The following is a 16,741-nucleotide window of genomic DNA, read 5'->3' as shown; positions in this document are numbered from 1 at the left end:
TCTCTGAGTTGAGCTTGTTTTGCCAGTAACATCACACATGCAGAATTTTCTTCCCTTTGCCTCTCACCTTTGGCAGATAATCTTGCTCACACTGCCCTGGTGACACCAGAGGACCAGTTTTTCCACAGATCCACCTTTTTTCTACCCTCTCTTGCATCTGACCACTTCATCCATATTTAGTCTTTGTTCCACCTGGCCTGATCAGCTCAGCATTGTGAAAGCCTGTGCTTCCATCTAACAAAAGACAAAGTCACAGCAGGAGTCTGGTGAGCAAAGAGCACCTGGACACGCTCAGCAAAAGAGGGTAGCTTCATCTCTGTGCCCATGTTGTGAATCCAGCCAGCTCCAACAAAGGACAGTTTGGGACTGAGAGCAGCTTGTGGCTTCCTTGTCATGAGTGACAAGCTGTTGGAGCCCATGATGCTTTCTCCTGAACTGAAGCATTACATTCAAGTAATACAAACAGTATTAAATACAAATAGGAAGGAAGTGGTTTGCAATACTCTGTTTGCCTGTGGCATCTCTTCTTACATTTTTCACAAACAATTTCAGTATATTAGACTCCTGCTGACCTTTAGAGACTCCTGAACAATTTTGGTCCTTCTGCTCCAGAAATATTTGATAGCTTTACCTGAAGGTGCTTGAACATTCAAACATGCTCTTTATTTCCCATTTAAATTTATCTGCCTGCCTTTTCCATTGCTGCTCACCTACCACTCTGTTCAGAAACTGGGGAAGAAATTTCACGTGGTGTAAAATGCAGCATTGTCTCCTTACTGTTTAGCCAGAGAAAATCACTACACTGCACTGCTGTTATTCAGACAAGAAACAGAACAAGCAAGAAGCAGTGGATTGGAATAAAGGGCAAGCAATGGATTTCACTAATATGCAGAAGGCCAGCACAAGTCTTATATATTAATTACATGCAGGTTGAGAAAGAGTCTGAAATCTGTATGGGATCCAGGCAGTATTCAGCTTTGCACTGGCTGTTACTCTAGACCGTGAGTTTCACCCTTGCAGCCCCTGCCCTGGGAAAGAGTGTGCCCTTCCTTGTGAAAGGCCACGGGTTCCCCCTGTCTGGTGTGGGTGGTGGGTGCCCAGCCCTGCTGGGATCTGCATGGAAAGGCAGGGAACGAGGAGCTGCTGAGTCCAGTAGTGAGATCTGTTGAAAGATATGAGCAGCCTGAGGGTAAGGAGACGCTGGGAGAGACAAGAAAACTCCTAGGGAGTGGTCGAACTAAACTAACAAAATTCTTTCCCATGCACATACCTAATACTTAAAATAATAAAAACACCTTTTGGGGACTACTGAGCCATGGGAAAGCCAAACAAAATCTGTTTTGGCTTTACTTTAGTCAGCAGCTCAGGAATATCAGAGACCCTGCTACATGAACTGGATATTTAAATACTACAAAATTCCAGAGAGTGCGATAAAGATGGGCTTTTATTTGGCAAGAGGGGATGTGCTTGTGCAATGTTCTCAGCAGCAGTGCATTTACCCTCACCAATGGAGTAGTGCTTATCCCAGAACTGGTGGGATTGCCTCCTTTACTCAGGCATTCAGCCCAGTGCTGAATCCCTTAGCAATAACTTGGCCATAAAGCAAACAGCTCAGCTATGGCCCGGCCCAATCTCTGCCATATTTACACACACAGCAAAGCAGCTTCTAAATTTTGCATTAAATCTTGCTTCTAAATTTTGATGGGTTTTCTCCAGGCTGTCCCTACTCCCTGCAGCACTGCAGTCACAGCTGGACACCAGAAATGCAGCAGCTGCAGCAGCCAGCAGCTCCCACTCCAGGGTGGGCTGCATGGCTGGGTCATCTCTGAACAGTGGTAGCTGTTTTTGCAGCAGTGCAAAGGCAAAAAGGCCATGGGGAGCAGAAGGGCCTCGAGCTGAAAACCCGGTGTGGTCTCCCAGTCACTGGGGAGGATTGCTCATCAGAAGGGTACTTTGTGTAGAAAAGGTGTTCTTCAATATCTTTGCCTCTCATTTGGCCTAGATTAGATTTTGCCTGATGGTAACATCCAGGCAGATGTCTTCAGGCATTCATTTTTCTCAATTCAAATATATGCTGGCTCTTTGAAAGACTCCACATTTTTGCTGATTGTGGCTTAGGTGGTGGCGTGGAGAGATCCCTGTGGAGACACGGTGTGGGACTGGCAGATGGACACTTTGGTCTCTGCCTGCACTTTGAACAGGATAAATTCTTGAGGGTGAAGGTGATTGGGGGCAGACAATCTGGAGGACTGACTCCCCTTCTATGCTCCTCCTTTTGCATTGGGGAATGCTGTGAACACTGCAAGGTACTCTTTGTGTCTGCCTCCACCCATGGGAACAGAATCAGACACAGTGGGGAACACGATATGGTGACATCTGAAACTGTTAACTCAAATTCAGTGCAGTGTAAATATTGCTGGGCTGCTTCCAGACTGGTTGCAGGACATCTGTGTACAGCTGCACCCAGCCAGGCTTGGCCTCTCACTGCTCACCAATCTTTCTGTCTCGGGGAAGGCAGCCTGCAAAGATGTGCAACCTCTCAGCTGAGGGTCAACTGGATGAAGAGATGTGTCAGAAGGCAAGGGACAATAGCAGTATTCAGTCATGAGCAACATGGTTTGAAAGCACTGAACTAGAGATTTAAGGGATTTGCTACAGATGTGTCCCCAGATTCTTTGGGGCCACAGGAAGGATCCAGGCCATAGCTTGATGATGTTGTAAATACAGCTTTAGCGCTTTGATTAGGTCCAAAATGCTGCATCCTCAAGCCAAAAAAGTTCTTTTAAAAAAGGGTGAAGTAGAAGCAAGCCTTGTATCTACTATCCAGCCTACTTATTGAGTGTAACAGTTTTACAGACACATGGCACAGCAATTTCTCTCCTCAGATGCTGTGTGAAAGCAAGATATAAAGAATCTCAGAAGAAGACTGCAGGGGGAGGAAATAGCTGAACTGACAGTGCATAACATCATGTTTACAAAGTAAACAAACCGGGTAGACAAAAGCAAGGCTTCTCTCAAATCTTTAGTTGAAAGAGCCTTGTGTAGAGCATGCAGGTATTAGCACCAGCACAGCACAGATGAGACAGAGAGATTTGAAACTGATGTTCCTTTAAAGAGCTTGCCATGTGGTGCTGCAGAATTAGCTGTCTCTTAAAATCCTGATTTAGGAACAGACACTATTTACTGGATTATCACCAAGCAAAGGCCTGTCACCAAATTTATTTCCAATAGTTGCATCAATGGGCACTGAGTTGCAGGATCCAAGAACCACTGTCAGTGGTAGATTGAACCTGCATCCCCAACAGCCATCAACTGCAAACCAGCTACACAAACCCTGCCCATCACTTCTCCTGAAGGTGCTTTTTGAGCCAGCCATGGAGGGGATTTGGAATATTTCAGTGCAAAAGGATGAGAGCTGCCTTGTGCAACTGCAGTTTGCCTTACACAGGGGATGTTGCAAGTTTTTCTGTGCGTAGAAGAAAAAATCCACAAGTAACTGCTGCACATGGATGCCTTGAATAATTAGAGGTCCATGAACAGTGTAAAAACTGGGCTCACTAATGCATCCTGCTAAGAGGATCTCCGCATCACTGTTCCTTCTGTTACACCAAAATGCTACAGAGACACAGAGGCTGTGCCTTGAATTACTTACTCAACAAAGTTACTGTTTAGCTTTTTCTTAAACAAAGATGAGTCAGGTTTGCCTTTGCTGAAGCCCGCTCTGCCCATAAGAGGGGGCTGAGGTGAGAACTCCATGCAGCCCTGTACTGATGCACTCTCACTTAGTGAATCCTGAAGTAGGAAATGGCCCTCAGTGCCTTCCTTGGTCTCACTCTTTTTTTTCCCCACAAAAGCCTTGTGGTGATACCCAGAGCTACTACCTTGTGGTAAATATCCACTGTTTTGCTCTGGGTACAGGTTCTGGGGGCAGCCAAGCCATGTGCTCTTATTGCAGGTGATAATCTGCAGTTAAAATAAAAAGGAGGCTTGAGAAAGGCTGGTGGCTGATCATGGTCAGTCAGTGTTCCTGCTGTCCCAGGTGTTAACCTTCCACAGGAGGGCCTGGCCAAGGATGCCCGGAAGCCCTGGTCTGAGAGACTGTAGGAAATTACTCTATTCAACACTAAGGCCATTCTTCTCCCAAGACGTGGAAAATTCACTCCTGGATCAGAACATATTCTTGGTTCGTTTTATTGGCAAAATACCCTGGAAATGAACCTTCTAGCTCTCACACAAAGGCCCGGAGAGGTTTGGTTTCAGAGGGGGGGTGAAGGCGGTGGGGAGAGGGGTGGGGGGGATTATGCCTGGCTGTTGTTCTGTTGAAAGTCGGTTTGTTTCTGTCTCATAAAGTATGCAAGAATGTTCCCATGCTCTGCCCGGGCCAGCCCCCAGCAGCATGCTTTGCACATTAGCAGCTGATGCTGGAATGCGGCGTTCCCAGGGCAACTGGGAGCCCCCCATGGGGCACAGCCAGCCCCCAGCATTGTGCGGCCCCGGCTGACGCGGCTTTGTTGGGTGAGGTAATGCCGTGTGTATGCAAACCAAGCCAGGGGCACAAATGGCGCTTGGAAACTGTTCCAGGACTTCAAAGGGCGGGCTGCCTGGCCCCCAGGAAGGCTGCCTCGCTCCAAACTGCACCTCCACTACTGAATTTCACCTCCTCTACTGAATTTCACCTCCTGTCCAGCCCTGCTGCTGCTGTCACAGTGACAGAATCCTGGGCTGCATCATTTGCACAAACCTTTGAGGCGTGGTTTAGTGGGCACATTGGAATTCGGTCGAAGGCTGAGCTTAATGATCTTGGACGTCTTTTCCACTTTTGACAATTCTATGATCCTATGAAAAGAAGAGTAACCAACAAGTTGAGGGAGTGCTGTCTACTCCACTCTGGTGAGAGCCTGCCTGGAGTGCTGCATCCACCTCTGGGGCCCCCAAACATAAGAAGGACATGGATTTGCTGGAGAGAGCCCAGAGAAGGATTGTTGTGGTTTAACCCCTGTCAGCAACCAAGCTGTACTAACCACTCTGAAGAAAATTAACTCTACCCCAGCTGAAACCAGCACATTGGGCCACTAAGTTGGTCACAGGGCTGGAGCATCTCTCCTATGAAGACAGGATCAGAGAGCTGGAGTTGCTCAGCATGGAGAAGGGAACACTTCCAATACCAAAATTATTGGAACATGAATTCTGGAGAGGCATTTTTTTACAAGGGCATGTAATAATAGGCCAAGGGGGAATGACTTTAAACTGAAAGAAGGTATATTAGATAAGATCTTTTATTTACAAAGCAGGTGGTAAAACACTGGGACAGGTTGTCCAGAGAGGTGGCAGATGCCCCATCCCTGGAAACGTCCAGAGTCAGACTGGATGCAGTTCTGTGCAACCTGGTGTAGTTGAAGATGCCCTTGCTCGTTGCAGGGTTGTTGGACTAGATGTGCTATAAACCTTTCCAACCCAAAATATTCTGTTCTATGACAGGCCTATCAGAAGTGTGGCAGGACCTCTGCAGTGGACAGGACTCAGGTGCTGCTATCAGTTTGTCAGCCCCAATTTGCTCACCCATGTCTTCCCACATGGACCTCTAGCACACAGCCAGAAGACTTTTTTCAGAATAGTTTTATTTCTAGATGCTGGAATCCCCTTCAGTGTGGGACTGAAAAGAGTGCTGCACAGTAAGGAAGAAGAGCTGTCCTCTCAGATCCATATTCCAGCCATGGACACAGCTGAATTTCTGCTCACCGCCTTCAATAATTCAGCTAATTCTACTACATTGTATCCTCAAGAGATACAGCTTCATATTGATTAGAGGCTTAGGCTCCAGTAAGCAGTGACTTGATGTATATCTAATGCTGTGTAAACGTTAAGACATTATTCTTGTCCCCAAAACTTTGCTGTATTCTACAGGTAATGAATATTGAGAGAGGAATTGGAGGTTTGCCACCAGATACAAAAAGAGAGAGCAATGTTATTGTTACACTTAAAAACTCTTTTACTAGATAGCTGTCTAAATTACATGCAGAAACAGAACATATCAGGCCATTAAAGGGACAAATCAATTTCTTAACACCACCTTGAGCTTAACGAAAATGTTGGCATCAGACCATGCACCTGCCAGATTGATTGAGAAACAACAAAAGCTGCCTGTTCCATGAGCCTGGTTTCTGTTCTCCACAAGAAAGTAGAGGAGACATTTCAAAGGATATTTTAAAAACTCCAAGTGGAAAATATGCAGTGATCAAAACAATCTTTATGGTATTCTTTGGTTGTGCAACAGCAAACCAATATGTAACTACAACTAGGACTGAGAAAACTCCTGCCTAGGAACCAAAGGCATCCCAGTTCCACACCTATTTGCAGACTGCAGAGTGCTTTAGCACTGACATCATGTCCTAGTACATTTTGGCCCAGTTTTTCAAATATGCATAGGGTGTCAGAACATGCACATATGCATCAGTGAATTAAGTGTCTAAGACCATGTGTCTTTTACTACTTTGACTTTGTCAAATTCTCAGACATTTCTGTAGCACTTCTGAGAGGCAGGCAAGTCAAGTGCACCAAGGATTTTTTTTACACAGTGCAAAATCAGTAAGTGAAATGGCTAGGGCTTTGTCAGTGACAAAAAAGAGACAAGAAATCCTCTTGATTCCAGGAGGGTGAGGGCCAACATTGCTCCCTCAGCTTTCTAGCTCACCTGGCATGCATTGAGGTGATTTCATGATCACACAGTGCTTCTGATGGGAGTGAAAACTGAATTACAATGTTCTCTGTAGTAAAGATAAAGCAAAATCAAACAAAACTACATTCTTGAAAGCAAAGAAATTCAAAGATACTCTTAGAGCAAACTTATAAAGTGGAAATAAAGATTTCTATAAAGTATATGACTTTCCAATGGGTTGTTACCAAAACTGCAGCAGGAGGGCTTCTGCATCAGTTATCCAGCTCCCTGAAAATAAAGTTGAGTAGAGAAATTTCCTGACCTGCTCTAGTGGGACTCAATTCTGCTTCTCTTCAGCTTATACAAAGCTTCCATTACTTTCAGTGGGAACAGCTTAGCAGTTCTAGTAGAGTGAATGGATGCATTATAATGTCAGTAATAACAAATGTCATGCACATTCCATGATTAGCTAGAAAAATGATTCCAGGGTTAAATAGGCATGTCTTATTCAGATGCATGTCACTGAGCTGGGCCCATCACCTAGGTACTGGATGCCATCTCGCTCTATTTTTCCTTCTCCTATTGCTAAACATGCTAATCCTGGGCAGCAACCAAACATCACTATTGCAGGCTTGTCCAAAAACTATGCAGGGACAATTAGCCTCATTGAAAAAAGGTATCAAAGACCTCACAGTATCAATTATCTGTTTCCCAGTGCACACGCACACACACAGGCATCCAAGGGATTTTAACCATAGCTAAAGACAGTTCACTGTGAATGGCAGTGACTTCATGCATTAAAAACTCTGCATCTCCCCCTGTGATGTAATGCCTGTGCCCTGAGATGAATGGCTTTGCTGCAGCTTTTTCTCCTGAAAGGCCAGGAGAGAGATACTCGCAGTCCCAAGGGACACTGCAGCTGACCGTGCCCTGTTACAATCACCCTGGCAGCATCTGTCGATTGCAAAAAGCAGGTGGCAGCATCCTCATCAAAATAAACACAGGGATGAATCAAACACCTCAAAGTGGACAGCATGGAAACTGGGAAAGGAGAACTTAGAGGAATACCACTGTTATAGCATCTTGTATGGTGTAAGTAGTCTGCAGCAGTAGGAGTTTGTACTTGCAGACTGCTTTAGTAGTATGAGCATCCACAGTGCTCCTGAAAAGAAATGACATCCTGTGTCTATTTCCTTTATGTTATAAAGGTAAGAAGCAGGATGTTCCCAAATGTAACTCTCAGCATCCACAGAGCCTGAGGGGTCAGAAAGATGAAGTTAGGCAAGGGGGTGCAATAAGGATCCAGATGTTTGCAGAAAACTCCAAGTGATCTGATGTGGCTATACTGTTGTGCAGCAGTTTCCACATAAAATTATAATATTAAAGGAGTATTTCTTCCTTAAAAATGCTTTTAATGTATTTTGAAACTGTTTTTCATGACCACAATGAATATATTCTGTGGCACAAATTATTTATTTTCTTGTTCAGTGTATGTTTATTAAAAGCATATGCTGTAACACAGTTGTGACAAAATGCCTGAACCACCAGAGTAAAACGGAGTGAATCAGCCAACTGAACAAAACACTAAATCACTTCACACTTTTTCTTTGCAAGAACTTGTCAACAGAGAATGTGAAAAAATCCCACAACTACGGGGAACTATGACAACTGTAATTTTTGTTGAGGACTTGGCAGAGCAGTCACACATCCACAAAAGTCACAGAAGCTGAGCACTCAGGAGTAGGTTACTCTCTGCAAACCTGCTAAAGAGCCTCTGGGCCTAAAAGCTCACTCACTTTTTACAACTGTATGAGCTCTTAATGCCACATAATAGCCTTTCTCTGGACCACCGAGGCTGCAATAGTCTCAATGCTGCAGCTCTTCAAACAGGTGCCTTTCACAGGATGATCCGAAATTGATGGCCATAAATAGGCACAGCCATTCTAAAAACTTAACTCTTAAGTCTGCTTGAAAATAACAAAACCTAATTATCCTAATTTCCTTTAATAAAAATATTTACATACTCTGAAATAATTTACAGACTACTACCAGCCCTGTAGAAAATCACTGCTGTTCCAGATAGTACGTTTTTACATCGAGCAGCTTTTTAAGGGCAAATTAAACCACACTGAAGAGGCTGTCCACAGCCTTTAGGAATCTGCTGTTGTTAATAATTAAACTACACACCATTTCCTAAAGGTGGTGCTGCAGCCAAAATGCAGTTCATAGGTGGGCAGTAGAAACCAGGCAAAGTAACTGTTCTTCTAATAAGGAACGATTACTGCCTTCAGGCATAATGCTTTTGACAGGCTGCTGTAAAGTCTTGTCAGGGTCACAAGGTTAATCTCACAGCAGCCACAGGCCCCCTCGCTGCTGAGCGTGAACAATATGGTTAACATCTCTGGAATGGAGTTAAATTTCTTTGTCATTCCTAGCCTACACCTGACAGACACAGCCCTCTTCTCTGCTTTCATAACCTGCCATCTGGAAGATAACAAATTCTTATCTAGCCGGTTGATCTCTCCTTCAATCGCTATGAATGTTTCCCACCACCGACCAAAAGGCCAGAAAACAGGGTTTACCCACCTGAAATAAACTCTGAGCTTTCCTGAGGCTAATTCCTTCAGATCCTGCCAAATACAGGAATGTGTGACACAGCAAAGAGCTCTTAATACCAGCAGCATTCCTCCGGCTCATCACCACAACCACCACAGCTCTCATTCCTGGGCTACTGACTAAACACAAATAAATTTTGACATTGTTTTTTGTCCACTATCTCATTGTATTTGGCTTCATTCACCAGTTTATCCCATGAAAGGCTAAGGGTAAGTTAATACAGGATGGATGATGCTACTTATTTTACATCCTAACAAAGAAGAGGTTGCACTTTGCTTGAGCTCCTGCAGTGACAGTACAATATTTGCCTTCAGTAAATAGCATGTAAACAACCAGTTACTGACAATTTCAGTGAGGGAATACACCTGTCCTCATAAAGACTTGCGTCCCAGGCAGGGGGAATTCTGTGGATCAAGTCCTTGCAAACCTCTGCAAGTGTTATTTACAGACACAAGTTTTACCCAAATGTATACATGGCTCATCGTATCTTGCACTTGGGCAAGCTTCTAGTCCCCAGAACTGAAAGTGTCACAGACAGTGTTTCATATCCCAACCTCTCTCATGCCACCTACAATTAACCAAAAAATTCCAAATTTTCTTTGCTAGCAGTGCAATCAAGTAATTAAGGTCCAGACAACTGTGGTCTTATTTACATGTCCAAATATATTCAGGTGTTTGACATCAAGTGCCTATGCAGACCTGGAGAGCTATTATGCTGCCCAATTTTAGATGAGATGATCTGCACAGTAACAGAAGAGAAAGGGGCCCCTCATGGGCAGTCAGAGATTGGGGTTTTTGTTCCTTTATTAGAATGGCTGATGTGCCCCATCCAGAGAAGAGGGGAAGAGAATGTGCACTGGGAAAGGCAGGTACATGTGAAACCCCAAAACTCCTCCAGAAGAGACGTGGTATGAAAAGCTGGAGAATTCCCTCTGCTAAATATCTTCTCTGTTAGAAACATGGACAGACTAGCTCCCAGTTGCAGCTGCCCCAGCAATCCATTCCTCTTCTTCTGCTTCACATTGGATCTAGAAAGCAAGAAATTTTAAGATTTAGTCCTTTTCTTTCTATGAGTTAGGTGCCACTTGACATTTCAATAAACCCTAGTAAGCAGTGGGTTTCTGCTGAAAAGAGAGAAAACCACAAACTGCAACTTCAACTGCAGTTCCTGCCATCCCTCCCTGCATCTTGTTGGAGTAAAGTTCTTCAATTCAGCGCAGAATTAGAAAAATAGATCAGTTTTTCTAGGGTAGGCCAAATGGACCAACTCACCCTGCAGCTGTGCCATCACTAGAGTGCACTCCAAAAAGCAGCAGAAGAGGACAGAGAGAGGAGCAGAACATTGGTTTCGGCTGGACCAGCTTAGCTGTAACCTGAAACCGTATCACAAGTTAGGTGCCTTAAAAACAGAGAGCAGGAATTTGCCCCTTCCCACCCAGGAGCTTAGACCACAAGGCAGGGGCACAGTCAGTCATGAGTCTGCCCTCTTTGCTTCCTCAGCAGGTCATGACATCCCTGCTTTCAGGCTCTGTGTGGGCACACAGAAGAGCCATCTTTACCATGGGCATCCACCATGCATCAGTGCCAATGATGCTCCCCTCCTTTGAAAGGGAGGATAGGTCTGGATGCACACATATGGATATTTATGGATGAAGTAAACTGATCAAGTTCAAATACTTTTGGGAATACTATTTTCTGTTTCAGAGAGGTGAGCTTGCAGGGGAGAGAGCAGCTAGAGAGCAAGAATGCTGTATATATGTGAAATGACCTTATGCCTGTCAGTCCAGGGACACTGGACTGGCTTTCTACACCTGACATGTGACTGAAAGCATGACAAAGGTATCTCTATTTACTTAAAAGTACTTACCCTACTTATTTTTACCCCTGTAGAGTCACAGTAAAGTAAAAACCAAAAAAAAGATGAGCATAGACGGCCATGTAACTGGTATGTGCATGGTGATTGGAAATTACTACCTTTTTCTAATTTTCTTATAATTCTTTTCAACAAAAAAACTGAAGAAAAAATGTATTTATCACCTGAAAGGAAGTTAAAAACTGAAAGCAATATGGGATGGGCATTATAAAGTGCTATGTACCTTAACATGAAATTTCTCAGTGGCCTGAAAAGGAAGATACTATAGCACAGGATGCCTGGTTGAAATGTTTTGGCCTCTTCAGAAAAGGCCTCTTGCAGCAGCTTGTCATGTCTACATGACCAAGAGCCACTGCACCCCCTGAGCATGAGACCCACCCCCAAGGAACTTTGTGCCAGCAGGATTTCCCTCTGCTAGAGCTCAGCTTTACCACTGGGGATGGCAAGGGGTAACTCCAGAAGCTGCTTTTAATGTTACTGAGATGAGTATTTCTTCTGTCATTTTAATGGAAGGAGGAGAAACAGCTATTTTTAAAAAGTAGGACTCCTCTGTGGGATTGTTTCCAAGAGACTGTGGACATCATCCCCATGGAAAAAACAAACAGTCACACAAACCCCCAAAGCTCAATCCTCAACCTTGAATGAAAAGATTTCAAGAATCATTAACAGTAACAGTATTTATGGGATATACAGAGAATTACAGAGTACGTCCTACCTTTTACAGATTTTGAACAATTTCACATTTTGGAAGTAACTTTAAGTGAACCAGGCTGACTTCTGTTTCTCATCTTTACTTGATGTATGATGACAAAAGGAGATAACCTTGGTATAGATAGCATGATTTATTCAGAACTGAAGTCAGTGAGACATGCTTACCATCATTGCAGATTAGCAACCCCTGTGTGTACATTTTTTATTACTTTCGCCTTTTCTCCACTTCCCAGCCCTCATATCCAGCTTTTACTTTGTCTTTGCCTTTCTCAAAGTAATGTCCTTTCTAAAGGACAGAAACCAATCCCACCAGGGATTATATGTCACAGCCACATTCTTTATTTACAAGGGGGTTTCAGTGTTCCAGACTTTTTATACTTACAAGATATCTAAGTTGTTTTTATAACTTGATGAAATGTTTATAATGTGATGAAATAGCTTTCAATACAGAAATAATTTAATAAGTTCCAGAAGACATTTAACACTTCCCGGCAGCCTCTAGAACTACTGAAGTTTGGTGAAATGCGATTATTATTTCTTGATATAAGCTTTCATATCAGCTCTGTTTATTTTCAGGAAGAAGACTTTTTTTTCTTCCTGAAGAATGACAGGTTGAAACACTCAATTCCAGGTAAATTGTTTCATTCTGGCAGTAGAAGAACCACCTCCCCCTGCTGAGACAAGAAAAACATTAAAATAGGCAGGAGCTCCTATGGCAGCTGAGTAAGGCTCTGACCAGAGTGGTGCTGGTGTGAAGGGAAGGGGCAGAGCCCTCTCTGACAGAAAAAGGAGGGCTGTGTGGAGGTTGTGGAGCACCTTTAAACCTGAGCCCATTTTCAGAAACAAGAGCAAATCCGGACTAACTCCACCCTTGGGCACCCACCCAACCACTCAGCAGGAATTTCTCAGGAATGAGGGGAGAAGTAGATGCCTCTTTTTCTACTATACTTAAAAGTATATTCTGTGGGTGAAATAAATCCCATACTTGAGGCACTTTTCCTAATCTCACCTCCTGTATGGACAGATATCATAGCACTCTTCCCAGTCATGTCTTGCCTTTGCACAGGAGCTGGGAATTCATTCAGACCCCTTACTCAGTGCCAGGTAAGGTGATGAGGAAGAAAGCAGACAGGACCTACACATTTAGTAATTTTATCCAGAACATGATGGAGAGAAGAGCATTTATGGAATGTGTCTGTGCAGGAGATTCACACTGTGCCGCTGAAGATAATGTTTCGTGAATTTCAACAGCATTTTAAGTCAGGTACAGGCAATGACTTTCCTTCATGTTTGGATCTGTTTTGCCCCAAGTAATGCAAAAATTGGATTTTTTTGGCATTTTAGCTAAATGTACCACATCTGACTTCCATTTTCATTGACATAGTTGTAAATTCAAATTATTTCATTCTAAGATCTTAATTTGTTAGAACATACCTGACTTCTAACGACCATTTTTACGACCCTTTGTTTACAGATATCACTGGTTCTTTCCTGTCATATGATATTCTGCTTCTGCTGCCTAATTTCAAAGCTCTTGCTGCTTTGACACAGCATACCAGTGTTAATACATAACTGATGCATTTACTAAATGGGCAGGAGGGAAAAACAGATGAGCAAGAGCACGGTAAGCACTTGACTGTAATTATCTGTGAATAGGCTTAGGTTAGCAGTGATAATGGCAGAAATAGGCTAAATTCATCCTGTGGGTAATTCAAATCATCTTAGTGCCATTACTTCATGGAAATTTTCAGCCTAAATGTGCCCCTTCTCTTTTCTCCTTTCATCCCCTATTTCTCATTAAAGAAGCAGGATGACACAGCACACAAGGGTATCCCTTTGCTTCCCTTTAACTTGCAGGATTGTATGCTTATTTTTGGCTTTCTCTCCATTTTCCCCCCAGTATTTTCTTTCCTAGGCACAAGATTTCCCAAGGTAGGGAAATCTGCAGCACTGCCTGGTAGCAGAAGGCAGAGAAAGGGCCGCCGGGGCATTTGCAAGCGGTGTCCCCTGTTCAGCCAATTGTTTCCGGCACGCAGGATTTGGAGCTGGTGGAGCTGCTCCCAGGCACGTTTCCCTTCCCCTGCGCTCCAGCCCCCTCCCCATTCCCCCTCCAGAAGCACCAGCTCTCCTTTGTGTGCCCGGGCAAGGTGCTCCCCAGGCAGGACCCCAGCAGCCAAGATTACATTTCTTCCACATCCCACTTTGCTGGGGGGTGGAGATCAGAGGGAACATGCAGGATTTTCAAAAAAAGAGGAAAGGGCGATGCTTTGGGCATGAAAAAATCTGTGGTTTTGTAGAAAACTCTTTCCTGGCCCTACTGCCTTTGTAGCTGGATCCTTCCTGACTCTACTGCTTTTTTATTAATACTCTAACACTTTATAATTGCAGAAATTTCTATTATTAGAACTAGGGAAGAGCAGATAAAAACAGATTTAAAAAAAAAAGAAAACCTCCATTTAGTATTAGAAAAAAGCTGAACTGTGGAATATTCTTCCAAATATTTCCAAAGCTGATTAGTTTATGGAAAAAATTCCACCCTTCCCTATCATCTACTGGTGTTATTCTTCCTTTTGTACCAAGAATATATAACTCAGCTAGAGAGAAAAAGTTAAAAATAGGAAAACAATATTACAGACAGTATATCTAATCAAAACAAAAAGCAAAACACATAGCTGAAAGGAAGTAAAATGAAGTGAAAAGCTTTTGTGAAACCCACGTTTTTTCAGGGACAGCAGAAGCCATTTACTCCTTTTCAAGGTATGCTTTGGCAGGATTGATGTCTTTAGGGGTCAAGAGAGGAAAACTTACAGGGAACAGACAGCCAGAAAGAATTCTTTATTAAGCAGTGAATGACAACGTGTGTCACATGTTTGCCATGCCGAGGGCATGAAATTATTTTAGCATTGTGATGGAAGCCTATCAGAGACCTGATAAGCACTGTGAAACCCTGGGCAGGGATTTAACCGCTCTGGCATGGTTTCAAAGTAGTCAGAAAGTAACCAAAACTTCACAGTTTGAGTTTCAGCGTATGGTGAAATCAGCAGACAACTCCTGTCCCCAAAAAGGAATTTGTACCAGCAGCTTATGCGCTTTGTGTGTATTTAGCTGCAGATACCAACTTGCCAGAGCACCTGTAGAGGCAAAGATACATCAAATGGGTTCTGTCAGAGAGAACATGACAAACTCACTTGGTGGCTGTGCCACCACCAGCTGGGATCTCAGGAGGCTGTGTAATGAACACAGGTTTGGGCTTGATTAGAGCTTGGGTTAGGAAATCTTGAAACCAAGGGCCCTGGGAATTTGGTCAGAGTTAGAATAAAACCATAAGCCTATAATGATGTTAAATGATTTTGTGTTACTGAAAGATTCTTTCTCTTTAGAATGAAATGCTGCTTGTGACCATTTTAGTAAATACAGTCCCACAGAGACTCTGTCAAAGGTAAGAGTTACAACCTCTGTGCTCTAGGGCCAAATTTGATTTATGAACCCATTCTCCCTACCCAGATTACCCACCTGGTTTTCAAAGGTTGCTGACGGAGCAACATTATGCACTGTTCCCTCACTACCTGACGGCATCTCTGTTGAAATGTCAAATGAAAAACTTACTGAAGAAGAACATCAGCATCCTCTGGGATGAAAGATGCAATGCACAGTGACATATATGGCACCAGAGACAACAGGGTATAAAGTAAAATCTCCCATGTCCTCCCCAGTCACATGGCACATCCCTGGCACAGGAGCCAACTTTCAAGTGCCCACAAGCAGTTTATGGCTCCAGACCTGTACCTTTGGCCTCACTTGCAGAGTAATGTGGTCAATGATCAGCACAACAGCATTTGACTTTTATTTAATATGAACTGGTGTCTTATACCTCCCCAGTTATACCTATACCTTGTATATGGTGTTTGGTATAAGGACTAATTGTTATCAATAATGTAACCAATACTGTATCAGCAGATAAGCCACACTGCAACTTTATTTTTACTGTTTACATGCTATTTTAGATAAATTTGATATTTCATACGTTAAAAAAGAATCAAAAAAATCCTGACCCTGGAGCTCAGAATTAAACTGATTTTGCAACATGTTAATCATGAAAGCCACAGCATGATGAATAGTCCCACTGAAGCTATTGATTATTTTCTAGGAATAAGGCTAGAGCCAGCAAAATCAAGCTGTAACATGCACTGAGAACATCACCAAATACGATTTTGCTTCAGCATGTATGCTAACAGAAAGCAGATTTTTACAATTTCACGTGTAATACCTATGATGACTGTATATGCAATGAAAAATACACAATTATTATTCCTGCAAGAGCTGCATTATGGCTGGAAAGTGTCTGTATGCAGCTGATTAAATCTGGCTCTGAGAATGCAGTTCTGCAAATAGCCTTTCATGCAAGACATTCAAGTAATTTTTTAGGGCTCCCTGTCTGCCAGCTCGCTGCAGACACAGTTAGCTCAAACTTTTCTTTAGGATTCATTTCATGCCCTCCTTTCTGCTAATATCCCTGAGATCAGTCCTTTCTCTAATGAATAGCTGACCTATTCTTCTTTGATTTGCCATTGATTTCCTCTGCTCACCTCCCAATGCTTTGCCTGTTGATTAAACGCTAGACATAGGAATGCCTCAAATTTCTGACTTCTGAGTCATCCTCTCATGACTTGAACAGCTTGAAGCCAGCTTCAGCTCCCCGACATCATTAGTGAAAACTCCTTTTGTTTTTAAACTCTACAAGCAACCCATTTCTCTCCAAGCTGAGGTGCTGCTTGTGAACTAGACAATAAATAGTGGTAACAAAATTATCTCCTTCATGCACCGTGATAATTATCGTAAGAAAAGGAAAGGGATAGTTTTTCCAAGACAGAGGAGGCAAGCCACAG

Source organism: Ammospiza caudacuta, chromosome 3 (genome assembly GCF_027887145.1).
Source record: "Ammospiza caudacuta isolate bAmmCau1 chromosome 3, bAmmCau1.pri, whole genome shotgun sequence".
Classification (NCBI taxonomy): domain Eukaryota; kingdom Metazoa; phylum Chordata; class Aves; order Passeriformes; family Passerellidae; genus Ammospiza; species Ammospiza caudacuta.
The sequence above is the reverse complement of the archived record's forward strand: the minus strand, read 5'-3'. Positions refer to the sequence as shown.